We start from the raw sequence: 27523 nt of genomic DNA on the forward strand, positions 1-27523 counted from the left end.
CAGTCTAGGAATTTAGCAATCTAAGGAAATGTGACTTGAAGTTGACTGTGATGAGCCACACCACTGAGGGTATATGTTTTGTAGATTTTACTGCCCTGTAGGATATTAACAATTTTGCATCTAACCTAGGAACCTTATTCTGACATTTCTCTTCTGCCCAAAAAGTCTATAAATATCTGGTTCCTCAAAATGTTTTGGGAACCAGCTTTGCCATCTTACTAGTTCCCTCAATGAGTTGATGCATCTTTGATACCTGTTCATTCTGTTCGTATGAAAGTTATCCTTTTTTAACTCTTTGAATTAAAAAATTCACACTCAAGGCAAAAACCAACCAACCAACCAACAACAACAACAACAAAAACACCAAAATCAGAATACTACTTTTTCCTCTTGGAAGAGCTTACAGTTGAAGTACTTCTGAAATTATGGATATAAGGCCAGGTCAGGTACCATCACAGAAGCCATGGAGACTGGGTGAATCCATCTTCTTCCTAGTTCTCAGGCAGGGCTGCCTTTAGATAATCATTCTGCTGCTTCATAGCCATATGATTTTTTTTTAATTTTTAATATTTATTTTTTAGTTTTCGGCGGACACAACATCTTTGTTTGTATGTGGTCCTGAGGATCGAACCTGGGTCGCACGCATGCCAGGCGAGCGCGCTACCGCTTGAGCCACATCCCCAGCCCAGCCATATGATCTTGAACATATCCTCTAAAAGCCTCAATTTCTTCATCTGAAAAGTTGAAATTACATCTGCTATAGCATCATTAGCCAATGAAAGACTCCACAAAAAGCTCAGTGCTTGACATCCAGGTTGTGCTCAATTTAAACATTACCAGATAATTGTTCTCAAGTGCCCGTCTGCAGTAGCACCCCTTTCTTTACTTCTGGTATTAACAGCAATAGTCATAATCCCAATAGCAGCTGCAGGGGCAGATAGACTCATCAGGCGGCCGCCCTTGCAATGGCCATTGATTCCCAGTAGAGCTAACATTTGCGAGGTAGAAATTACAATCCCCCCCACAGGAGAGCCCTGCTGAGTTTGCTGTGCACTCAGGTATCCTGAAGGGTATTTGGAGCCGATGGCCTGTGTTTTACCCTGGGGATAAGGTGCCATAGTTGACCTGCTTTGCCTTTGCCATTTCTGCCATTCAGCTGTTTTCCTCTCACTGATGTGCTGGGCCAGGCTTCAGATTACAAATTGTGGCAGTTAAACGGGAATTCATGGGCTTTTGATTTCTTCCCATAATTATCTCTCAACAAGGCTGAAAGAGTGGACACTGTGGGCAGATGACAATATCTTGAGCCAAAGGGGTAGCAACAGCAGAGGCTATTGTTCTTTAAGCTCTCCTTTGGCTCCAGGTGACAACATGTCACATGCAAATACAGAGATCCTCATAGGGCTGAGGATACATGTGCCTCCCAGTCACCTCTAGAAAACTCCCCTGAGCTGCAGAGGCTGAGATAATGTTACAGATGCCTATAAACAGACCTGGAAGGATGTCAGACTCAGCAAAGTCAAGTGATTAAGGATCTTGAGAGATTGATTTCAGGGATTAAATACCTATTCTGTCAATTGACCCAAGTGAGTCAAGATAGACAGGAATGATAACCATGCAAGGAATTTTGACAAGATAAAGTGTCAGATAGGTAAGGCCTCACTTAGGGTCACCCAGAGGTTAGGTGCCAAGTAAGCGAAGAAGCAAGACTACATCTATCACTAGATTTGAGAAACAAAAGCAGACCCATGACCCCGATGAATGTAAAGAAATGCAGCAGCACATCAACTGTGTAAATGGACCAGATATTTTCCCTTACAAAGATAAAAAGTTCATTAATTCCATTGATCAGTTGCCCAGAAAACATTTATGGATGTTCCACAATATACTGGTGATTTGCTGAGTACAGATAAGTAGGAAGATACCCAGCCTCAAGGAGTGGGTATTCCCAGCATTTAACATAATAAATCCTGCTGTAGAGGTACTGTTCTAGTATGATGGTGTTGTATCAATGAGTGATATATGAGGGGTATTATGATAATTTTTATGTAATTTTTTTTTGTGTGTGTGTGTGTGTGCATGTGGTTCAGAGGATTGAACTCAGGGCCACTCAACCACTGAGCCACATCCTTTTTGTATTTTATTTAGAGACAGGGTCTCACTGAGTTGCATAGTGCTTTGCCATTGCTGAGGCTGACTTTGAACTCAAGATCCTCCTGCCTCAGTCTCCCAAGTGGCTGGGATTACAGGTGTGCACCACTGCATCTGGCAATTTTTATTTAACTTAACCTCTACTTCTAAATAGTTAAGGAGTCCTACTTTCAGACATCTAGAAATAATTTATTTTCTTCATTCTAATTTTAGGAGACTTTGACAAATGTAGGGTAGTTCTTTTTGTAATGAATTGATGCATGCATGATTATTTATTTGCTACAGACAAAATACTACACAGGAAAAACTTTCCTGTTTCCTCTAAAGATCCCCCATCCCTTTAGGCGTTGATCAAGATGTGTTGGGACTTCTCAGCTTCAGACTGGTCATTGGAATTAGGTGTGTCAGGGGGCAGGCCCTGCCAGGGGAGTAGCTCTGGGCTACAACAGGCTTCTGAATGAATTCAGAACTAAAATCCATCCCCTTGAACTCGATTCCTACCTAAAGATAACACAGACACACACATCCACACTTGATAATCTGTCTATTAGTGTATATAGTCATAGAGTTTTAAAAAATGTTATTCTATATTTTATATATAGTCTCACTTTCTTTCTTTGTTAAAAAGAAAGGCTATACCTGACCATACCTGAGTATACTTTAGTCAACTATACCTGAGTGTGGTGATGACTGAGTGGACCTTCCAGTCGACCTGTGTTCATGTCCAGACCTAAAAACCAACTCTCAGATAAGAGGGAGGGTGAGGGTAACAGGCCTAATACATGAGGTGGGCAGCTGGCCCAGCATGACCCTTCCATTAACTGCAAAAGAAGGCTGAAGTCAGAATGGACCATTCCAGAATAGGCTGTTCCAGAGACAGCTCAGGTCTGAGTGTAAAATGGGCATGGGGTTCCAACAGAACCCTGACACCGACTCACAAGTGTTTTAGCAGCTCTGTGCCCCAAACCTTCCAGGGAATAGAAAGGTAAATGGGTATGTGGGGTGGCGGGGAGATACCAAAGTCCTCAACAGGATGATTCTTCTGCATTACAAATACAGTTTCTGAATTCAGATTCCACTGCTGAGAAAAGAGAACAAAGTAAAAAGGGAGGTCGAGTGTATTTCCTCCTACCTACGCCAAGAACAGCTTCTGGATATGTTTTATGGTCTAATTAGCCATGTTAGCCTGCCTGCATAGCACCAAATATAATTTGTCTATTTGCTACTGATGTATTGGCATATTCTAAATTCAGTCTTTATCCCTCGCTCATTTTTTAGGACTTATATCTTTAGCTGCTTTTGTAGTGATAAAATATGTTTAAAAGTATGCAGAATCAATTTTGTAAGCAAGTTGGAAGGTCCCCGTGTTTGGGAACAAATCTCACAAGGGGGCATAGTCTGCTGGGTGAGGTCTGGGTGGGCCTTCTTTCTCCTTTCCATGTTAGATTTACAGCTTCTTGAAAGTTCCTTCTCCAGTCTCTGCCTCAGTTCTCCAGATGTTAGATGGTTGTTCCCCTCACTTGTTCTCAGAAGACAGAATAGGAATTAAGTAAAACAAACATTGAAATTTTTGAATGTGAAATCATTTTAGTTACCTATTAAGAACTCTCTGACTTTCCAGTGTGAAGCAAATTGCTGCTGTTTTTCCCAGTGGCTCCTCTGGCCACGTTCACTTGATTCTTTAGAGATTGCTAAAAAAAAAAAAAATCAATGAATTCACATTAGATCTGTGGTAGGGTTAGAATGCAGAACTGTCCAGGACAACCATGAATATTTGGACAACCTCTCAAAGTTTCATGTGTGTCTTGAAGCTATAATTTTTACAAATTTAGTTCTAGTTTAAATAATACACATTTCTGAAAAAAAATGGTTTAGAAATTTCGTCTAATAGATTCAATTATTTAAAAATATAGATCTCGAGCTTGTCTATTAAGTTGTTGGAGGGGAAGGGAAGGGTCATGGGGTTAGAAATGATGGTGGAATGTGATGATCATCATTATCCAAAGTACATGTATGAAGATATGAATTGGTGTGAATACACTTTGTATACAACCAGAGATATGAAAAAGTGTGCTCTATCTATGCAATAAGAATTGTAATGCATTCTGCTGTCATATATAAATAAAAATAAATAAAATAAAATAAAATAAAAATATAGATCTCATTAGTCCTCTAGTAAAGGAATCCAGTAAATCCAATAAATTTGAAAACAATGGAGACACTGATTCATTTGTATTTTATTTTTATAATGGACTTTAGAATACAAAGAGGGCTTCAGTTCTTTCTGTGTGGCACCATCTGGGTGAAAATACTTTGCAAATGTAAAAAACTGTTAGTTCAACTATTTAGACAATGTAGTAGTTATTTATTGCTGCACACACACACAGAAAATTATGCTGCAACCTAGCTGCTTAAGGTTTCACATAATTTCTGAGGGTCCAGAGTCTGGGAACATCTTCGCTGTGTGTTCTGGCTCAGGAGCTCTCATTAAGTTGCAGCTCAGCTGTCAGCAGGAGCTGCAGTTTCTGAAAATTTAAGTGGGCTGGAGGTTCCACTTCCGAGCCCACTTGGTAGCTCTCGGTGGGAGGTCTCAGAGGCTTCCCACCTGCAGCTCGCTAAGGGACTGCGCACAGCATGGCTTCCCCCAAAGTAAATAGCTACATGACAAAGAGAGCAAGCAAGACTGAAGCTAAAGAATTTTATATCCTCCTCTTGGAAGCAACGCCCCATCACTTGCCTGTTATCACTTGGTCACACAGACCAACCCCAGGGACAGCACATCTGGATATTGTGACACTATACAAAGCTGTGAATGTCAGGAGGCAGGGACCATTTTGGAGCTTGGTTTTCACAAAAATACAAGTTAAAAAGATGAACCTTTTCAAACAATTCCTTTGTATACATCCATAGGAGAATTGAGAAGGCAGTTTTCTCTGTGAGGTTTCTCCTATCAGTTATAGAATCAGAGCCACCAACTTGAGGCAAAATATAATCAACTAGTATAAAATATATAGATAATTAGAATATTCAACCAAAGCGCTAAGAAAGGTAACCAGTACTGAAATTAGTTGTGAGACAATCAAGTACTGATTTTTTTCAAAGGAAATAACAAGACAATTATACAAGTAGTTGCACCTAAGGGCTATTTCTATAGACCAAGTGTATAAAAGGTTCAAAAGAGAAAGAAATCAGAAAGAGTAAGTGAGGAGAGTTGGTTTTGGCAGAAGTAGTTCATTGTTATGCATTCATGTAAAGGGGACTATGAGATTGTTTAGAAAATCTGAAATGTGTTCTTGGGGGCTTGGGGGTGCAAAATGGATATCTGACTCTGCCTAAGAAATCTGGAAGTTAAGAAAGAGGTGCTGGTGAGCTGGCAGTCACCCTATGAGGAAGAGTCACTGGCTTCAGATTGCTGGAAACCTCCAGGGACAGCCTGGGAAGGGCATGTTTCTTGCAGAAGAGAAGAGATTCCCCTGGAGAAGGAACTATCCAGGATCCATTTAAAATCTAGATAAAAAACAACCTAAAGAAGGAGGAGGTCAAAGGAGAACTTCTACACGGCCTAAACCAACAGCAACCTGTTAAGGTCGGGCGAGCGTTGGAGGAAGAGACCACCAAGAGACTGTCTCATGCAACAGCAGAGGGTTTATTGGGGGTCCAGCATGCTGGGGCTCAGAGCTCACTTGAAAGGAGCAGAGAGCCCCGAGAACAACTTAAGCAGAGTTTATATACATTCTTTGGAGAGGGCAGGGACTTCACATACATCACAACGAATCATCTCGCACCGCGGGAAAATCAAACAACAACTCTAAAACATGATTAGTTCATTCACTGGCGGGAACAAGTTGGGTAGGGGTGATTGGTCAGTACAAGAAAAGGGTATACATTTGAACTGATTGGTTTAAGCCCTGAGGGGTGTACGTGCTGAGCTACATGGTTTCCCAACATGTTATCAACCACCATAAACTGCTGGGAGGGTTATCTGGCACCCCAGGTATATTTCCCTGTCTCATGCTGATTGGTGGCTGCTAGGGGGCTGCTATGGGTCCACACCTAGCCTGACTGAGTCAGGGACACCTGGCGCAGCAGATCTCTCCTGTAGATAAACAACTTAGCAGGGTGGGAATGTGCCTAGGAGTGCTCTGTGGGTTTTTCCAAGGACAAAGGCATGTCCCTTCATTGGACAGGCTTTGCTCTGAGATAGAGGCTGGTTTTTCAACCAAAAAATCCAGGCTCAACATGTAACAGACTGTCAAAAAAGGTCATGTATTCCATGACTGGCATGGCTGCCAGAGAAGCACAGCAGGGAGGTTTCCAGAGAACCCCAAAATGGCTTGTGGGAATCAGTTTTAAATGTCTACAGATCCAGAGAGGATGAACCACCTTAGCCCTGTAGCTGTTGAGCAAGAACTTTCTAGAACCCCTCTTCCTCCTGCTCTCTCTTTGTGTGGAGGATCCAAGATGGCTGTCAAGCTGGGGTAGGGGACCCTCTCCCCATACCATACTCCAGCAACCAGTCAGCTCACAGAGGATGGCAGGTGGCAGAGGCAAGACTTAACATTAACTCCAGTTAGGAGTTTGGTACCCAGGACCACCCATTTTATATGATTGAAATAATACCAAATTGCTCAAAGTGATTAAAGGACTTTTTTTTTTTTTTTTAAATAAGAGGCAACCACACCGAGTCAGCAGAGTAGTCCAATTTTTATTCCAGGGGTAGGGCTGTGTATGATAGGACGCTGAGAGACCAAGGAAAGCCGTTTAACTACTGTATCTCATAATATTTCCTTGTTCCATCTGTAAGTTTCATCAGCGATTGCCTCTGTTTGAAGTTAGGGTCATTTTCAATATGAGGCTTCTGCCTGCTCCCTAAGTGAGTTAGAGCTAATAGAGTGTATATCATCACAGGTGGGAGAAGGAGAGAAAACCAAGCAAACTAGACAATAGATGGAACCGAAATGTCCACCTTGCCACGCGCCTATAGGATGCAAGCTGTGAAGTAGGTTTCTTCCCTCATGATCAGTTCTTACCACCCAAGACCAAAAGCTTTAAGCTCCTTTAGTTCCTGGCTCTTCCTTCATTTCTTCTTTCAACCACTGACTTATTCAGTTACATTTCAGATTACCAGAAGTCCTCCTTTCACCTCTCTTGGTAAAACTTCTCCCCATCTTTTGTATCAAGTTGTTCTCACTGCCCCCAAGACTTTTCCCAGGTTTCACAGCTGTGCCCAGCCATATGACAGCTTTCCTGCAAGAACTATTTGGACAGGGTGTAGAGGAAGTGGTATTATATGTAACTGTGCTGTGAGACAGAAGTCTTGAGGTCTCTAACACTCTTCTGTTACACCTTTTATATTTACATATCTATCTATCTATAGAAAGACATATATGCATATCATATGTTTACATTTATATTTATAAATTTTCTTTGGTAGCATAGTTAGAAAATATGTTCCGAAAAAAAAATATATATATATGTAAAAATAATAAAATTAAATAAAAACCACATTTTATATTTGTGTAAGACTTTACATAATGCTACCTATTTCCTTCTCCTGGGAAACTCATTTTCTCATTTTACAGCCAACTGTCACACTTCAAAGATCCATTATTCATATTGGGAGTACCAAAGATCAGAGGCAGGATCATTTGACTCTTAAAGAACAAATGCCTCCTGCTATGTAGACCATTTAAATAACACTTTGGGGGCCTTATGTCTCTTTTGATTTTCAAGTGTATTTGTATTTATATATCACAAAATCTATATTCTTAATATATATGAAATTATTTGGGGCATATGGTTATGGGTAAGAGTGCATAATCCCATGATTTCAAAGGGATAACCAGATTTTCTCACATCACATACTCTGCTTATTGGAAAGGAAAAATTTAACATTAGACTTAAGTCCCATGGCTCTCTATATTCTGTTCTCCATGGCAGTATAAAACTGTTATAATTACCTTGTTGCTCCAGCTTCTCCCAACCAGAACACCTTCACCTCTTCCCCAAATCTGCCCCTCCTTGACATTCTGCTCAATCTTAGGATACCTGTGCCAGCAGCAAGTTTAAGCGAAAAAGACCAAAGAGCTACTTGCAGGCTATATTAGCAGGGGAATCATGTTCCCAGAATAAGTAACAGCCAGAGGACCTCTGACCTGAACACATCAGGAATGCCAGGCTGGGGGCACCTCTGGGTGGGTGCATTCCCTGGCTAGGATGCAGCCAGAGAACATCTGAATCTTGCCAAAGAAATGAGGCAAGATGGTTGGTCTTAAAATGAGAGGACTTAGGGGGGTGCTGATAGTTATTTTCCAGTTGAAAGAGGAGTGGAACAAAATTCTCTCTTATCTGGAAGGAAAAATAAAACAAAGGAATTAAAGAAAGCTGAAACTTGGCTCAATGTTGAGATGAATTTTCTAGGGGAAAAAAATCCTCAAAACAAAAGGGGCTGATTTGTGAGGTAAGGGAAGCCTGCAAATAATTTTTTTTTTTTTTTAAATTGAATCCTGTGGAAAGGATTTGTTTAAGTAGAAAGATGAACTTGGCACTTTTGTGTGTTGTGTGGGTCTTTTCCATTTCATTAACTTCACTTTTCCTTCCTTGACACAACTGCTCACAGTGCCTTGAAACTGCTAGCTTATGTCAGCCGAGTGTCTTGCAGCATTTCTTGACCTGGTTTTTCTTTGAAGCTGTTACTTAAATTTCTACTCTGGTTTCCCTGAGTGCAGTTGGGTATCCCACTCCCCCCCCCACTTTTTTTTTTGTACTAAGGATTGAGCCCAGGGGTGATTAACCACTGAGCCACATCTCCAGTTCTTTTTATATTTTATTTAGAGACAGGGTCTTGCTGAGTTGTTTAGGTTCTCCATAAATTGCTGAGGCTGGCTTTGAACTCATGATCCTCTTACCTCAGCCTCCTGAGCCTCTAGGATTACAGGCATGCGCCACTGTGCCCTGAGAGTTGGAAATTCCTAAAAGGTACTACTATTTTTCTTTCATAGCACCTGATTCTGTCCCTTGCATGTAAAAGTTGCTTGATCCATACTTATTTATTATTCAGCAATGTGCTGACTACTGTGCATTATAATCATCCTAACCAGTCACCAAGAAATTCACGATGCTCTTTTTCAGGGTCCTGGGTCAGAAATACCTGCTTTCTTATGATGACTGTCTCTGAAATGCTCATCCTCTTTCATTTTCCCCCTCTCCTTTTCTTTCCCCATTGTTTTTAAATAAAAGAATAATCTTTGGCTGAAATTAAACTTTTTTTGTGTGGTCAGAATTATAGACATGAGGGAACAGATGGCTGAGTTGTAAGGAGACAATTCCAGGCTGCTGAGGCTGAACAAAGCTAATAAAAGGTAATTTACCAAAGACTTAGAAAGTCACGGTGCTGTTGAGATTCTTTAAAGCCCAGGACCTACTGCCAATGGAGCTCTTCTCCACCAGCTCTGCCCCCGGCCCTCTGCCCCTCAGAAGAAGGTGAGGTTGCCAAGCTGCAACCCACATGGCTGCTGGAGGCTGCAGCTCTTCTGAACACACATGCCATGGCTGGGACGCCATTGTCTCTCAGCAAATGGTCTTGGCCCACTCAGCTGCTGGGTTATGGCTCTGTGCACCTGGCTCCGGTCCCAGAACCCCTGTAGTGAGAGCCGAACAGACAGTGTAATGTAGCAACGAGATCTTTATTTCACTGCAGGGGGGAAATGCCTTGTTCAGGTTCTCATTTCATTTTTTGCCCTCCCTTAAGACTCAGCTTGATGCTTCCTGCATCTGCCCTGTTCCATTAGCATGTGTGTCTAAAACCCCTTTTTATTCCATTCTTGATTTTCTTTGAATAGAAAGCTTACAAAATGGCTCCATCTGCTTCTCTCAGACTTTGTCCACAAAGGCAACCTGGGTCTACATCAATTTGATGACATGTCTCTCAACCACTCCCTGGGGCTGTGATGTTCACTGCCACACTAACCCCACAGGGGGTGGCCACCCACACTGCCAAGAGGAGATGCTGTTTTGTGTTTTTGTTTCCTTAGGTTCAGGAGAGAAGTATTATAAGACGTATATGACTCATCACACAATGTCCGCTGGGCAGGTGGCAGCTCTGGAGCTCAGCTGATAGAGAGAAATGGAAGTGAGGCAGAGAAAGTCATTAGCCACCAGAGTCACTGACCTCACCTGGCCTTGTTCAATTTTCAGTGACAAAATGTAATGCTGCATCCTGAAATGCAGCCAGGAGATCCTCGTGCTGGAAGGGGATCTGGCTTCATTTAGATTTATGCAGATCTAGCCTGAGTGTTCAAACGGCAGCAGCAAACATTTACAGAACTCTGATGACTATATGTGCAGGTAAGGTGCTAAGTACTGGCAAGGGAAGGGAGAGAAGAGCTTGCATTCAGTTCAAAAGAAACAGACACATTTTAGCATGGTGTGATGATCATTACAATGGGTGTGCCCTGGGAAGGACAGGGAGATACTGGAGACATTTGGTCCACCCTTCTAGGAAGGACCATGTGAGGCTGGACTGGAACTTGAGTTCCCATAATCAGGCAAATCCACAGAGAACAGACACAAAACCACGATCCAGCATGGTGTGTGCAGGCCCCTGTAGGTGGGTTTGAAATTCTTATAAAGGGGAAATGAAGACAGAGAAGCAGGAAAGGAAGACTGAGAGTTAAGCAGGGTCACTTCACAAAAGGCTTCCTGTCATCAATGAAGAAGCTGTGGGTAAAGGAGAGTTGTTGAATGCTGTAAGCAGTGAGTAACATGATCAAGTTCCACTCTTTAGAAAGATGTGCCATCTCTTTTGCTGTATTTTGAAGACACTAGCCATACTCCCGTTTTAAGGCCTTTCCCCTTGTCTGGAACTTTTTCCTCAACTGTTATCTTCAAAGAAGTTCATGCCAACCACCCTATTAAAAATGGCAAACTACAGCTTCCCAATCTTGCACAACACCCATGCCCTACTTCTTTTTTTCCACAGCGATTATTTTTTAGATTTACTTTATAACTTTCCCACTTAACTGTGTTTTATTGAATGCCTTCCTCCTCCCCAGGAGAATGCATCCTCTTTGAAGGCAGGGAATCTTTGCATATGTCCTTTGCTAATTGGACCTCAGGTTCCTAGACTAGTGCCTGCCACACAATAGATCCTCCACAAATACCTGTCGAATCAAAGAAGTAGCAATAGCTCGAATGAGAGATGAAAGGGACTGAGCTAGGAAAGTGATGTAAGGAAGAAGAGAAAGCCTACAGATATATTGATAAGATTTCCCTAGGGATTGGAAATGCTGGTTAGAAAGAAAGAATGGATCTGGAATGAAAAGGTTAATGATTAACTGGAACAGAGGAAGAGCTGGTGTGGGGGGAAAGGGGAGAAAATGATGGTAGTTCTAGAAGTCCAGGACATTTGTGATAGAGTTGACTGTGGAGTGCTCAGGTGGAGACCCAGCTCGCAGGTTGAATTCCATCATCAACTCCACTGGAGAGATCAGAAATGGATGCTGTAGAATCAGGAATCATCAGCATATGATTTTATAAGTACTTTAACTCACAGGACCCGATATCAGCAGCCAGGAAAGACTGTATATTCAAGGCATATAGAAGAGATAGTGGTTCCAGGTACCCGTCAGAGGGATAGCTGAGTTTGTCTTTCATTTCAAATTAGATTTTTCAAGGGCAGTTTTTCCTATGAGATGTGACCTATAACCTTCCAAGTTAAGAGTAAAACATTCTTGGGGTATTTATATTTTGTTAAACTGAAAAGTACCAAACACAAAAATTAATGATATTATTTATCTCAGATAATTATTTAAATGTTGGTGAAGGAGCAAAGAATGATTTTTCATTCTAGACTCAAACACAATCTCTCCCTGGGCATCCCATAGATTTTTAAAAAGGCCTTTACATGAAGGCAAATAATATCATCTCCCATTACAGAAGGGCCAGTTCATAGAGAGGTTAAAGTAATTCCCAAGCATTGTACAAAAGTCAGAGGGCAACTTCTGGAACAAATCTTCAAAATCTTGGATCCTAAGGTCCCCCAAATTGAGGTCAACCTTGTGATAACACAGGCTTAGGCAGATTTATGAGACAATCAGAAGGCACAGCAGCAATGTTAGGCTTCTTGGTTTGAACACTGATCTTTCACTCTTTTCTCTGTCATTTGCAAGCTCGTCCCCTTTAATTTCTATGCCCTCCTCCCAGTGCCCTCACCACTTCCCTACCCTAAAGCATGAATATTTAGAGCCTAAACCTGTTTTGCCTACATCCTCCACTCCTGGATCTTCTGACCCAGAAGGCTTGGGACAGAGGGTGGAGGGGATGTCCTTCTTTCTCTGTGGTGGAGAAAGGACTCCTGAGTTTGTCTCATGATGCAAAGCAGTGAGATCAGGAGTCAGGAACCTGGACTTCTGGGCAAGGCTCTGGCCCTAAGGATCCCCCAGTGAGCCTGCAATATTCACCACCATGGCATTGGTTTCTTTGTATTGCAAAAGGAGAGAACGGAACTGAACTCTTTCTTTTGCAACTATATTGTGCTCCAGAGATGCATAATTCTGTGCATTAAGAAAATGAGTCCATTTAAGTGGTACCATCAAAATGTAGCCAATTCCTTTCAAATCAAAATGAATAGTTTTATATCCCTGTTCCGTTTTGTTCTCCCCAACTCTGGAAGCCTTGTGGGACAGACTGACCACAGAGAGTTGGTCCTTCAATAGAGGAACAGTGGGAGTTGAAGAGCAGGGTGTTGAGATTACGACAGGATCAGTATGCAGTGGGGAAGTTGTTGGAAAAATGGGGAAAGTCTGGAAAATGGGCTCTGGGAGGTGCTGGAAGATAGGACTGTGGGAGGACTTTGTGGTATATGATGGAATTCTTCTCTAGACACCTGGAATCTCCAGGTAAGCACCACAAAGCCCAGACAGGGATCATGTTGCTTGGGAAAACAGAAAAAGCAGGGCTCTATGTTCAGCTTTATGTACAAATTTGACTTAAGTTGTCTGTGTGAAGAATCCATAGGATCAAAAAGAGATACAGAGGAAAGCCAAAGGAATATGGAGAGGTTATGGAGATGACAATGAACTACTGCAACCTCAACAAAGAACTACAGTGACAAAGTGGTCTTGAGTGATATGTAAGGATATTTAGGTTATATTAAAAATATTTTATGCTAAAAACCATAAATATTCACCCAAAATAATAATAGAAATATGGCACTCAAGGAACTTTGAGTCCTAATATGAAAATAAAATTAGGCAAGGTAATTAATATTAATGATTGCAATTTTGTGCAAATTCAGTACTGAAACCATTACATGCACCATACTATAAAACATTTCCTGAAATCACATATATGTAGCTATTGCAAATATTTATGTATATCTACATTTATTGACAGCAAATAAAGGTAATGCTTAAAAAAACAAAAACTAACCACAGACGGCAGAGCAATTAGACAGGGTAAGAAGAGGTGGCCTCTCTGGGCCTCATCTTTTTAAAATATATGTGTGTGTATTTTGCTTGGGAAAAATATCTAAAAGAATTTATATGATATGTATATAGTGGTGCGTGTTTTTGCATAATGGGAGTTCAGATTTTAGTTTTAAAATGTTTCCCCAATATATTCCAGCTGAAATTTTACTGTTTGCATTTAGTTTCAAAAAATTCGTTACAACTTGAAATCAGAGAGGTAGAAACCCAGTTTGAGGTAATTTCTCCCCACTGGCTGCTTCTCAAGGAAGCAGGAAAATTCTATCTTAGAAATCAGTTATCCCAGTGCTATTATCTTCATTAGAACCCAGACAATTCCAGAAGCGAAAAGGCTGGAACCTACAGCACCATTTAGACGGAGTGAGAAGAGGTGGCCTCTCTGGGCCCCGTTCTTCTCTTCCTGGAACTGTAGTTTCCTGCCCAAGACAAAGAGAAGTTCCACATTCCTCATAGTCTCCAGTGAACTTTGTGGTTTAAGTTATTACAACCTTGGAATCTGCCCTTCACAGAGAAAGGACAGGAAGAAAACAGAGTGGGGAAAACTGGGTGAGGATTGTGGATGAAATAAGCGTGGATCCTTCGAGGTCTGTGGAAACAGTGAAAAAAAAAATTGATAAGCCTTTTTCATCAGATTTGGATTCCCCTCATGTCCAAATGAAGTATCTAATGAACAGTCCAGGGAGCCAGGGCTCAGACTTCAAAGATGTTGAAAGTCCGTGATTTATCAAAGCAAAAAGAACAAATGCAATTTCAGGTCACCTCTGGGCTGCAGGAGAGCCAGTGGTCCTCTTGGATGTAAGTTCCATATGGTCCTCAAATCAAGCAGCACTAATGCATTTGGAACAGTCGAGAGCACCTATCAGCAATCCATCAGTGCATATTTATTAAGCATCTTGAGGAGGGACTGGCTGTCTTTTTTAAAAAAAGAAAGAAATATTTCATGGATTCATCAGAAGGAAATCTCCAAATAATGACAGGGAGATGTAAAAGCAGCACAACCCTCCCTCTCCCTCCTGCCTACAGAAGTTTCCTTTCCCCCAAGAATTTCAGTCACTTCTATTATCATACAACCCAACTCTCTTCCATCCTTTGAATCTCCATTTTAATCTTAGACAAAAACGCCCTTTTCTTGGTTCCCTCAGTAAAGCCTAGATATCCTGACATTTGCAAGAAAACTTCACCGAACATAAAATACAGTGAATGTTAATATTTTAACTGCTACTAGAATATGTGCCTAGCACGCACAGGGCTCTGAGATTGAGCCCCAGCAACCAAAATAGCAATGAAAACAACAATGATATTTTATAGAAAATTCACCAAAGAAAAAAATGTCCGTGACTCCAAAGTAGGTAGGTGAGGTTCTACTTGAAGTACAGATAGCAGGCCATCAGCCCCCCATGAGGCTGTCCAGCTCATTCTATTCCCCAGACAACTTCTAAGATCCATGGTTCTCTTAAAATTTCCATATTTTATTCCCTAGGGAGCACAGCGTCCTTGTCTCTGAGAGCTATGACAGGTGTATGCTAGTGTGAAGAGAATCCTGGCCTTTCCCCTCCTTTTCAATGTATTATACAAACTGAGGATAGTGTGCAATTATTTGAAAATTGAGTAAGACCAGAATCTTGGTCCAGGGCAAGATCCATGTAATAGAAATATAGTTTTCCAATAGTGGAGATTAAATAAAAGTCAACAAACACTTATTAAATGACTACCATGTGCTAAATATTGTACAAAATGTAGAAAGCCTTACAAAGATAAGGAAAATATGGCTTTGTCATTTGGAGAAGTTAAAATCTAATAATGAGAACAGGGGAAGGATAGTTTTCACTCTAAGAAAGTAAATCCATAAGATTTTATTTATTTATTTATTTTTCAAAAGGCAGCTGAGAGGAGGAAGAGAACAGATCCAATTGGAAGCGAAGAGAAGACTTCTTAAAGGAATTAGCATTGGCATGAGAATTGAAAAATGAGGTGGACAGAGATGAAAGGCATTCCAAAAGGCAGCAGCATGATTATCCAAGACCCAGAATTGGAAAAAGCATGACATAGTCAATCTGCTGGGCATGCCTAGGAGATTAATCAGAGAAGGGGCTGGAAAACTGAGTCAGAGGAAGGGTTTATGCTTCATTCCATAACTGATGGTAGAATGCTGTGGATTTGAAGCATTGGAATGTGGTGATCTGAGTTGTACATTAGATAAAATAATTGGACGCAAATATGGAGGATTGGAGGGAGGCAAGGTCTAGAGGTAGTTGAGTCAGTTAAGAGCAAATTCAATGGTCTATGCAAGAAGGATGATCTACACAGGGGAAGTCTAATGGCACAAGAAAGGATGGATGGCTTTCCAGGTCCCAGGAGAGGAACCTCTGAAGTGGTGACCATTATCATGGCTGTAGGTCAAAGAAGACAAGAATAAAAATGACCCCAGGGTGTCCAGTCTAAGAGGCTGGGAGATGTGGCCATCAACCTTGATGGGGAAATCAGGAGGGGAATCATATTGGGAGTAAGGTTGAGTATCCCTTAGCCAAAATTTGGGGATCATAAAGCCTTTGGATTTTGGGCTTCTTTTTCCCCCCTTTGGATTTTGGAATATTTGCAAGTATATAATGAAAACTCTTGGGGATGGAACCCAAGTTGAGACATGGTATTTATTTATCTTTCATAAACATCTTAGAAACATAACTTGAAGTTAATTTTATATAATATTCTTAATCATTTTATACATGAAACAGAGTTTCATGGTGTGAAATTTTTCACCTGTGACATTATGTTGGTGCTCAAAAAGTTTTGAGTTTTGGAGCCATTTGGACTAGGGATGCGCAACCTCTATTAAAACTATAAGAAAGTGAAAGAAAAGGAAAAGAAAAAGGAAGGAAAGAAGGAAGAAAAGTGAAGCAAACTGAGAAAGACCTTTCTAAAAGAAGCAGAGTTCTAAGGCAACATTCCGTTGCTTTTCTATTCTACATTCAATGAGGGGGTTCAAACCCCAGTAGTCTCCTGATTATAGTCTCTTCTTTACAGGGTGGGAAGCCAGGGTGAGCGCTCACGGTTGGAAGTCCCCCAATATTTTTTTTCCATCAATGAACCAATTTTGAAGCTGCTTGGAGAGTTGATTCTCTCTGTTCAGCTCCAAGGATCCTCTGATTAATGAAGAAGGTGAAAGGCAGCCTAGGACTGATGTCATCAAAGCATATTAAAGAAGGCATTGATTCAGGATCTCTTACAAAAACAAATCTGCTGGCAGAAATCTGACTTTTCAAACAGTCCTTAAAATCGGACTCCAAGCAGAGAAAAGGGTAGCATACAGAATGCCTCAGATTGTAAACAAACTCTCTTTCTAAAGTCTCGGATCCAGAAATAAGCCCCAGTGCTAACATTGCGGGGCAGGATGGGGAGCCTCAATACTGGTTTCCAGTGAGAAGCAGGGACCAGATGGTCGGGCATTTGGGGACCTCTTATTTCTGCAGCAGAGGAAATAGCCTCCTGGGCAAACCTTAGTCAGCGCAGGCCTGTGCCCTAGCAATCTTCTGCTACAGCTTATCTCCAATCACTGTCCCCTTCTTTGGACTCTGGGGATTTGGGGAGGAGCTTTTTCACTCAGAGACCATCTGATTTCTTCCATTGCTTCTCCACAGTAGGGACACCCTTGTCATCTTGCCAGTCTCGGGTAGAAGCTTCCAAACTTAAAGTGACCCTACAGTCTAGTTGACTGGGGTCTAACCAGTTTTAGGTCTTAAGCCTACATATTTTTTTATTAAGTTCAAAATTTACATAGGATAAATAATATAGCTCTTAAGTGTACAAGTTAATGGTTTTGACAAAAGTATCCATCCATATAAGCAAAATGCAATAAAGACACAGAATATATCTCGGGCCCCAGGAATTTCCCTAATCCTAGTTGACACCCCCCACACACACACACATACTTGAATAATCATTGTTCTGATATTTGGCACCATAGATTATGTTTTGCAGATCTTGAACTTCATGTAAATGAAACCATGAAGGCTGTGGTCTTTTGTGCTGACCTTATTTTACCCAACACTCTCTTCTTGAGATTCATCCACACTGGTGTATTTTTTCTTTGTAATTATGAGCACATTTCGTTGTGGATGGGCATGTGGGTTGTTTCCAATTTGAGAAAAGTTATGTATAAAAGTGCTGCTGTAAACAATATTGTACATGCTTTACAGTGGTTGTTTTTTTTTTTTTTTTTTAATTGTTGCTATTGTTTGTTTGTTAGTGGGTTTTTTTTTTTTTTTTTTTTTTTGGTAGGAAGGGTGAAATCCAGGACACTTTACCACTGAACCACAACCCCAGACCTTTTTATTTTTTATTTTGAGACAGAGTCTTGTTCAAGTTCACTAAGGGTCTGAATTCAAGTTCACTAAGTTACTGATGCTAGCCTCAAACTTGTAATCTCCTGCCTCAGCCTCCTGAGTCACTGGGATTACAGGCAACCATCACCACGTCAGGCTATACAGTCTTTTTGTAGGCATACAAAATCTATATTCCCCTGGAGATATACCCAAGAGTGGGATCAATGGACAGATGTAGATTTAACTTTTTATTATTATTATTGTTTTTATTATTAGATACCTAGGATTAAACCCAGATACCTAGGATGCTTAAACACCGAGACACATCCCCAGCCTTAATATACATATATATATATGCTGAGGCTGGCTTTGAACTTCCAATCCTCTTACTTCAGCCTCCTGAGTCACTGGGATTACAGGTGTGCACCAGTGTGCCCAGCTTAACTTTTTAAAAAGAAGCTGCCAAATAGTTTTCCAAAGTGGGTGTTCCATTTTATACACTTACCAGAAATATATGATAGTCATAGTTACTCCTCATTTTAGCCAATATTTGATTAGTCTTTTTAATTTTAGCCATTGTATAAATACAAAGTGGTATCTCATATGGTAATTTTAATTTTCATGTTCCCAATGACTGGTGATATTAAATATATTTTTATTTTTCTTGGTCTTTCTCACATCTTCTTTGGTAAAACATGTGTTCAATATTTTGCCCATTTATATTGGATTGTTTGTTGTGGATATATAGAAGTCCATTACATACTCTTGACACCAGACCCTTATGAGATACATTGCAAATATTGTCTCCCAATCTGTGACTCGATTTCAAGAGGCAGAACTATTTTCAAAATTTTGAAATGTCCGGTTCAAAGATAGTACCAGGGACAAAAAAAAAAAAGCCCTCAAAACTACATGATCTACTTCTCCCGGCCACAACCTGTCTATAGTTACTGCCCAGTTAAACCATATCAGTGGGTTAAGCCACTGATTAGGTTACACCTCTCATACTCTAATAATTTTACCTCTGAAAATTCTTGTATTGCACACATGAGTTTCTTGGGGGGTCCTCATATCTAACCCATAACAGGTAGCATGAGGAGGATTTTTGTGGTAACAGATTTGTTCTGTATCTTGATTATGACAGTGGTTATAAGAATTTATACTTGAGATCAAATGGCACAGGCCTACATGGATAAACTGTCACAGTGTCGGTTTCCCATTTTCCATATTGGAGTAGAGCTCTATAAAACACAGCCATGGGATGAGGAAAAACCACAGGCTCAGGCCTGGATTCCTATCCTGGATAGAAGAAAGGATAGCCAGAAGCTCAGCCTTGATCCCCTAAAATAACTGGGTGGCTTAAGTTCGGTGTCATTCTGTCCCCTACCCAGAGTTATAGATCCAAGGACCTTCAGTGTGGCCTCAGGAGGTTTCTGGTTTCACTGAACTCTCCCCACCCTTTTAACACCACAGACCAGAAATGATTCTAATTAGCTATTTCACAACCACAGGTTCCTAGTCTATTCATCTTCGTTCCCTTCACCCAGGCTTCCATGCAGCATCAAAGCCATCCTATCCCTGACCTCAGGCTCATTCTCAACCATCACATCTGATAAGTTGCCAGATTCTGTAGATCCTCCTTCAGGAGCATCCCCCACAGGTTATTTCTTTCCTTCATCTTAATCAGAAAGGTCAATATCCTCATCACTGCTCCTCTGAAGTATTTGCCATCTCCCCCACCCATAAGCCCTCAGAGGGCCAGAGTTATCTTTCTGAAACAAAGATCTCGTCATTCATTGTCACTTGTGAAGGATATGGACAGTCAGTCCAAAAGGAACTTACATTCTTGTTCCCCTACCTGCCCACTCCACCCTAAATGATCTGGCCCTCAAAACTCCCATGACCTGGCCCTGTCCCCTGCCCATCAAAAGAGGCCACCAAAGTCACTAACTCCTCCGTGACCTGGTTCTGCTATAAAACCTAGCCCCTCGTGGTGGCCCTCCGTCATTTATCCCCTTAAGATGTGTCTCTCTGCTGCTGAATAAAGCATCACTGGTCCATGAAAAAAACAAAACAAGAAACACATAACCATGGGAGAAACTGGGTAAAGTCACACCCATCATCTGCCACCACTAACACTATCTCTAACTTTTGGCAACTGATAATTTGTTCTTTGTATTTATCAAGTTTAATTTTGAAAATGCTATGTAAATCAAATCACACCATATATGACTTTTGACATTTGATGTTTTTATTCAGCATAATGCTCTTGAAATCCACTCAAGATGTTTCATGTATCAATTGTTCAACCTAAGTAATAATCCATGTTATAGATGTATACAGTTTATTTAACCTATTAAAGGACATTGGATATTTTTAGTTTGGGTCCATACACATAAAGCTGTGATCAACTATTTCAGAGGGAGGACAATGGCTAGCATCCATCTCAATAAGGGGTTCTTTATTCTGCCCAAAATATTTTGAAAATACTTCTGCCTCTTGAAAAACAGTATTAAGAAAATGAAAAATCAAGTCGCAGATTGGGAGACAATATTTGCAATGTATTAATATCTCATAAGGGTCTGGTGTCAAGAGTATGTAATGGACTTCTATATATCCAACAAAGACAAACAATCCAATATAAACAATCCAAGCCACCCTAAAACTTGCAATCTCAGATAATTAATAAGTAACAAAACACATACTCAGAAATGGGTCCTGGAACTAGACAAAAGGAAAATGGCTCCAGAAGTTTATTTAAGGCAGGGATAAGGTTTCAAGGGCGCAGTCTTGCAGTCAGCAGGTTGATTGGCATCTTGGCAGGTCACACCCATCTCTGGTGGACCACCGCAGAGCAGGAAAGAGATTCACATTGTCCCTGGGCAATTGACTAGAGGAAATGTCCCCTGGTTATTCCCAGACACCATATATCTTTATCCACGAGGCTTCCATGCACGGTGACCCACAAGCAACCCATGAATGGTTCGAGACGATCGACATTCATGTACAGGTTTCTGTGTGCACATAGTTTTGATTCCTGCAGGATAAATATCCAGAGTGTGGTTGTTGTGTTGATTGTTAAGAATATGTTCAGTTTTCAAAGAAACTGGATTTCCAAATGAAATTTCAAAATGACTGTACTATTTTATGCTCCCATTAGCAGTATATGAGAAATCCAGTTGCTCCACGTTCTCTCAAGCATGTGGTATTGTCACTGTTACTTATTTTACCATTGTGGTAGGTGTATGATGGCCTGATATACTCAGCAGTAGTGGTCTTAAACACCTCCTCGAGTGCTTATTGGCCACACATGTGTTCCCTTCATCTCTTCAGCTCTCTTGTCTTTCGTCTGTTCCCCTTTTTTTCTAACTGTTGAGATTTGAGAGTTTGTCATGTATTCTAAATATGAGTCCTTTATGATTTTCAGATACTTGTTCCCAATCTAGAGTTTGTATTTTCATCTTCTTCATAGTGTTTTACAGAGAAAATATTTTAAGTTTTGAAGAAATTTTAAATATTTTAAATCTAGAATCTCAAAAACATGTCAATTTTTTAAATTTTATTTTATGAATTTTGCTTTTGGGGTCATCTATAAGAACTTTCACCAACCCTAAGTATTGACAGTTTTTCTCTTATGTTTTCTTTTAACAGTTTTCTCATTTATGTTCTATACCTATGATATTATTTTGTATTAATTTTTATATAATAGGTAAGTGTTATACTATGGAGGTAACAGAAAGTCAATGTTTAATGGATATAGAATTCCAGTTTGAGAAAATGAAAAAAAGTTCTGGAGATAGATTGTGGAGATGGTAACAGAACAATGCACACGTACTAAATGCTGCAGAACCATATGCTTAAAAAGTAGTTAAAATTAAAATGCTAAATTTTATGTCATGCATATTTAACCACAATAAAAAAAAATCAGTTGGATATATTTCTAGATTTTCACTGTGCTTCATTTGCCTGTCTATCCTCACACCATCTATAGAAAACAAATGTTTGTATAATATAAATATTACTTGATTTACAGGAAGTATTATAGTTAGATAATGTGAACCTTCTATTTTTTTTCCTTTTTTCATGATTTTTTTAGACCCTTTGAATTTTCACATGCATTTTAAAATCAACTTGTCAATTTCTAAAAGAAATTTTAAAAAGGCTTATTTGCATTTTATTAAACTTGTGATTAATTTATGATGGTCAGGTTAGGAAGAATTGTCACTTTGACAATATTGAGTTTTTTACAAACCAGAGACATGACAGTTCTGCATTTATTAGGCCTTGTGTAATTTTTCTTAAAAATGCTTTTCTTCAGTTCACTAATATATCTTTTGTTAAATTTATCCCTAAATTATTTTGTGTTGATGCTATTGTAAATGGAAATGTTTTAAGTTATCTTTCAGTTGTTTACTATTGTTTGTATTTAGAAATACAACTGATTTTCGTATACTTATCTTGTTTTCCTCAACCTTACTAAATTTGCTAAGTAGTTGTTTTAGTTGATTCTTTATGGTCTTACACACAAATAGTTAAACCATCTACTATTACAATTGTCTTATTTTTCCTTTTCAATTTGTATGACATTTATTTATTCTTGCTTCATGACACTAGTTAAGAACTCTAATACATTATGCTATTAAACATCTTAAAAAGAAAATATTCAATATACTTTACATAACATCACCATATACAATATATAACATCACTCTTAAGTGTGATATATTTAATACATACTTTCTTCAACATTTACTTCATAAGATTGAAGAAATTTCCTTCTATTTCTTAATTGTCATGGAGTTTTGTTATTTTTGTTCTTTTTAGTTATATATGACAATAGAATATATTTTGACATATTCCCATGAGTTTTAATCAAAACTGGATGCTGAATTTTGTCAAATGCTTTTTCTTTATTTACTGAGAAAGATATATTTTCCCCTTTGATGGTGAATTACATTACATTGATAATTTTCAAATGCTAAGTCACAAGCATATTTATTGAGTTCCTTTTACTCTCAAAATGTTCCCTTTTTTATATACAATAAATTATACAGTTACCCTTTGTAGATTTTTCTCAGTTTCACCTAATCACTTTGAATTTGCAGCTTTAGAAATCTCTTACTCATGTAAAATTGGATTTGCCTTTTTTTTTTTTTTTTTTTTTCCTGATAGATTAAAAAGTAGGAAGCTTTCCTGGTATTTTTGAGTAGACTAGAGGTTTGGGAATTCAAAGAATTTCTTCTCTAATGAGATAATAAAAGTTATCAGAGTTCTAGATTCTTCCCTTACCTAGCACTTCCTGAGTGACCTTTAGCCCACAAGGAAAATCTAAGACTCATTAGGTTTTAATTTGTTGAAGATGTTAAATTTTACAGGAAAAATATAAGATCTTCAACAAATTAAAACCTCATGGAAGTTTAAGTGTTCCATGGCAAGAGAAGGGCCTTTGTACTTAAATAATACAATAAATAAATATATTTAAGGGACAACTACACCTGGAGGCAGAAGTATCTCTTGGGAGTTTTCACTGTAGTTGGGGGATACTTAAGATGTGAAGAAGCCAAAGCCTTTGAGAATTTATTTGAAATAATAAAATTTGTATAAACAGGAAATAATTTCAATGACTAAAGGTAGTCATTGGTATTTCGGTGCCGTCTATAAATGGAACCTTCTTTAGGTTGAGATTTCAGAGATTTGGTTGATAATCTCACTGAGCTTTGACAGCCACTCAGTGTGTGATCCAAGACTAGTCATGCCACACTTAACAAGAACAGTAAGAAGGACTGCTGGCATTTACATGGAAATATTTTGGATATTTCAGTAATACAAAAGAGGAAAGCATTTTGTCAGGGTGAATTCATGATAGAAATTCGGGTAGCAACAAGAAACATGCAAAAATAATAACTGCCATTGAGATAAAGACTGTCGCAGGGAACCTTTACAATATCCCTGTGAGGTGGGTTTTATTACATCAGGAATGTGAGACTCAGAAAGGGCTCCTCACTCAAGGCCTGGTAGCTGGCAAATGGCAGAGCTGAGATGTTAGTCCAGACAATCGAATCGAATGCTAACATGCTTATTTTTAATCTTGATGTTTAATCTTGATCCACGTCCTAACACAGAGAGTAGATAGGCAGAAGAAAACACAGGCTTTCTAAGGAGCTCCATCACAAGGGTACAGTGAAGATTGCTATAATCATTAGCTCCATAGCTTCCATTGTTTGAGTACTGTAGACAAAGAGTTTTCCTGAAGCACTTTTCACACATTTCCCTTTTTTTTTTTTTTTTGTTTCTCAACCGGAATTTTGACATTGTCCAGCCTTAGATTACCAGCTCTGTGACACTACTCCAAAGTGTCATCTGTGGCCACCTTTGTGTGAATGTCCTTTCTGCTTTGCTCACTCTGGGTGTTCTAGAACCTACCCCCTTTGCCGAGAACAATCCATTCCAACCCGTGGTTCTATGACACCAGACTCTTCCTGACTGAGAACTCAAGAGCCTTCACCACAGGTGCTCGCAGTGGAATGTCTTTCCACGTGGTCTGAGCAGTCTGAACTCTATGCCATTAACCTGTGCTTTCTTCCACATCAGGTACAGAGTGGAACCCAGCAAAAATCCACCCTAGGTCACCACCAACTGGAGCAGCAGCCAGACATCACAGCCAGACATCAAAGCCAGGCAAAGAGAGCCGAACACATAAAAACAATATCATGTGTCAGGCTAAACAGCAGATCCAGGAACAAAGTGTGGTGAAGATCAGAGTCTGAGGTTTAAATGAATAGCAAAATTCAGGTCTGGAGTTCAAGTCTCGACTAATTCAATTTTCTATTGGTGGACAATGTAATGTGAAAAACCCAGAGCCAGAATGTAGACAGGGAGGAACCCAGGGCAACAATTCATGCTGGGAAATAACTTCTTTTTGTTGTTTGTTTTATTAACTATTTCTCTCAGCAGAAAACCAGGAAAAGAGAACATAAAGATCACTCTGCATGCACCAAGATGGAGAATTCCTGGTTGAGGACTTTGTCCCTGACATGAATTTTATGATCTTGCAACAGCGGGTGATTATAGATTCTCAAAGGTCTCTGAAAATGATCTGTAAATGCTTCTTGTAAGTGGAGCTGTGAGTGGAATACTATTCCAAAAGGACCAATATGATGACTTCTGAACGTTATTGGGGGATTTCTCAGACTCCAGCTCTCCAGCCGCAGGCCTGAGTGGTATTTGCTCAGGGAGTTTTCTCTGAAGTGTTTGTGACTAGAAGCTGAGAGCAGAGACAGCACGTCCAGGCTTCAGGGACACGTAGACATCTCACTTCCCGGGACTGGAGAGCCTATGGGGTGAATTGGAGACCTACCCCTATCCTCTGGGGCAGAAACTGATTATTTCCCACAGTCTCTGGCCCAGACACAAGGCCTTTAGAACAGAGCCAGGAATGTTTCCTGGAGTTTAATGCAGCCTGGAGGCCATGGGAATGATGTTGCACAATGATTAATGACAGGGAACGCTTAGTCAGGATTATATTTAATTTATACTTAGGTGTTGGCAATTTCTTAGAGACGATTATTTCCCTGGGACGTCTCCTCATTTGCTCTGAACTACATGACTATTATTGTTGGATGCATATTTGGGATCCCAGACCTTCATGAATATGAAAGACACAGATTTGCCCCTGTGTTCCCATCCGGCACCTGTGTCCCATTGTTCCTATATTCATCTCTAACATATTTCCTAAAATGATGACATTTTCCTCTATTTATAGAACTGTGCAGTTAGTTGAGTACTGTAAAAAAAAAAAAAAAAGAACAAAGGGAAAAAATGAGTGTCCTCATATTCATGTTCTGCCTTATTTGTGTTCCAAAGTCCATGAATAAAAAGTGTTCTGTAGTGGAGTTGCTTTATCTTAAGAGGCCATAATCAACCCCATTCCTTGATAAGTTTTGACTCAGCTCAAAATGAAAATATAGATGATAATGTCAATTCCTTATATTTAAAAATAATTTTTGATGTAAAATCTGTATTGTCTCAGGATTTGCTTTTTAGGGAAAATGAGGTTTCTAGTGACTTTCCTAAAGAAGTGGAAACTTAAGTAAATAAGCAGAAAACAAATGATCATGGGGGGAAGCACCCTGACATGGTCATCCTGTCTTAGTGGGCTGAAATCCGGACATCTGTGAGGACATCTGATTAATCCTTGTTTCTATCACCTGAAATCACTCCATCAGCTTTCATTATATAATGCTATTATTTTCAGGTAAGAAGCCAATTTGGCTCTCACTCATGTGGCTTGATCCTGATTTAACAGGTTTCTGTAAGAACCAGACTCTTCCGAATTCAAGTGGGTCAGTTGGGTAAGTGAGCTACAGCTTCCTCTCCATGCGGTGGCCAAACAGTGTCCACCAGAACTTAGTCACATGACAGCCTCTCTGTTATCTGAACAAGCTCAATTCATCACTGGATTCTCCAAATATGATAAGGGTATTTTGTTTTAAATTATAAATACGATTTAACTTTTCCTTCTCCCTTGGACCCTTTGAGTTAAAGGGAAAATAAATCTCTAAAAATGTAAATCAAATGCATGATGCCCATCTTGATCCAAAGGATTTGATCCAAAGTCTTTCAATATATATATACCATACCCTGGAGAAATGAGACTAATTGTATAGAAATCAGTGTTTAAAAGTGATTGCAGCTATATAGCAACCTAAGTTTCACTATGAAATATGACCCATTATTATTATTGAAAATGGAACTTTCTAAATTAATTTTAATTAACATTTCTTTTAGAATACCTACTTTATGAAAAGATAGATGTTTGCTAGTTTAGAAAAGCAGAATGAGTCTTGAATTCTCTCCCAAAATTGACAATATTACTCAGGGAATCCAATATACCAGGAACATGCCTGAGTTTGCCAAGATACTTGGAAAATACAGGACTGGTTTTCCTTTGTTTTTACCTGTGGTCTTGCTAAACATATTTGGGTGACTTAATTACTCTCTCTGAGCCTCATTTACTCAATTATAAAATGAAAAATAACTGAAGCTAACTCACTGGCTTATTGTGAGGATTAAATAAGAACATGCATGTTCTGAGCACTCCATAAATATGTTATTAATTTTTTAATGAGGCCAGGACAGCTTTAACCCCTTAATTGTCACATGCAGTGTGACTCATTCATACCATAGCACTTGAAGTTGAGCCTCACAAGCTTTCACTCCAGAGCTTCTCTAAAGCCCCACAGTACTGAAGTCAAAAGGCCAAAGAGATCCACAAAGACTTTGACCCTATCGAAATGACACAGGGTGAGCTTTCTATTGAATCCTGGTTAAGAAGACGGGATATAAATTATGCAGTGATCCATTACAGTTAAAGCTTAGCTGGTAATCCATTCTGACATGCTTCATTTTTCTTTTACATTTTAGTGTTTAACAAATAAGTTTTCCTTAATATCGACTGTAGTCAATTTTGCCTGCTATCAGTTTCTACATATAATTTAGAGATTTTTTCACTTCTGCTTCACCGTCCTTTTGGATTGATGGTATGACTTAGAATCAATGTTAATTAAA

This window comes from Callospermophilus lateralis, chromosome 4, assembly GCF_048772815.1.
Source record: "Callospermophilus lateralis isolate mCalLat2 chromosome 4, mCalLat2.hap1, whole genome shotgun sequence".
In the NCBI taxonomy this organism is placed as follows: domain Eukaryota; kingdom Metazoa; phylum Chordata; class Mammalia; order Rodentia; family Sciuridae; genus Callospermophilus; species Callospermophilus lateralis.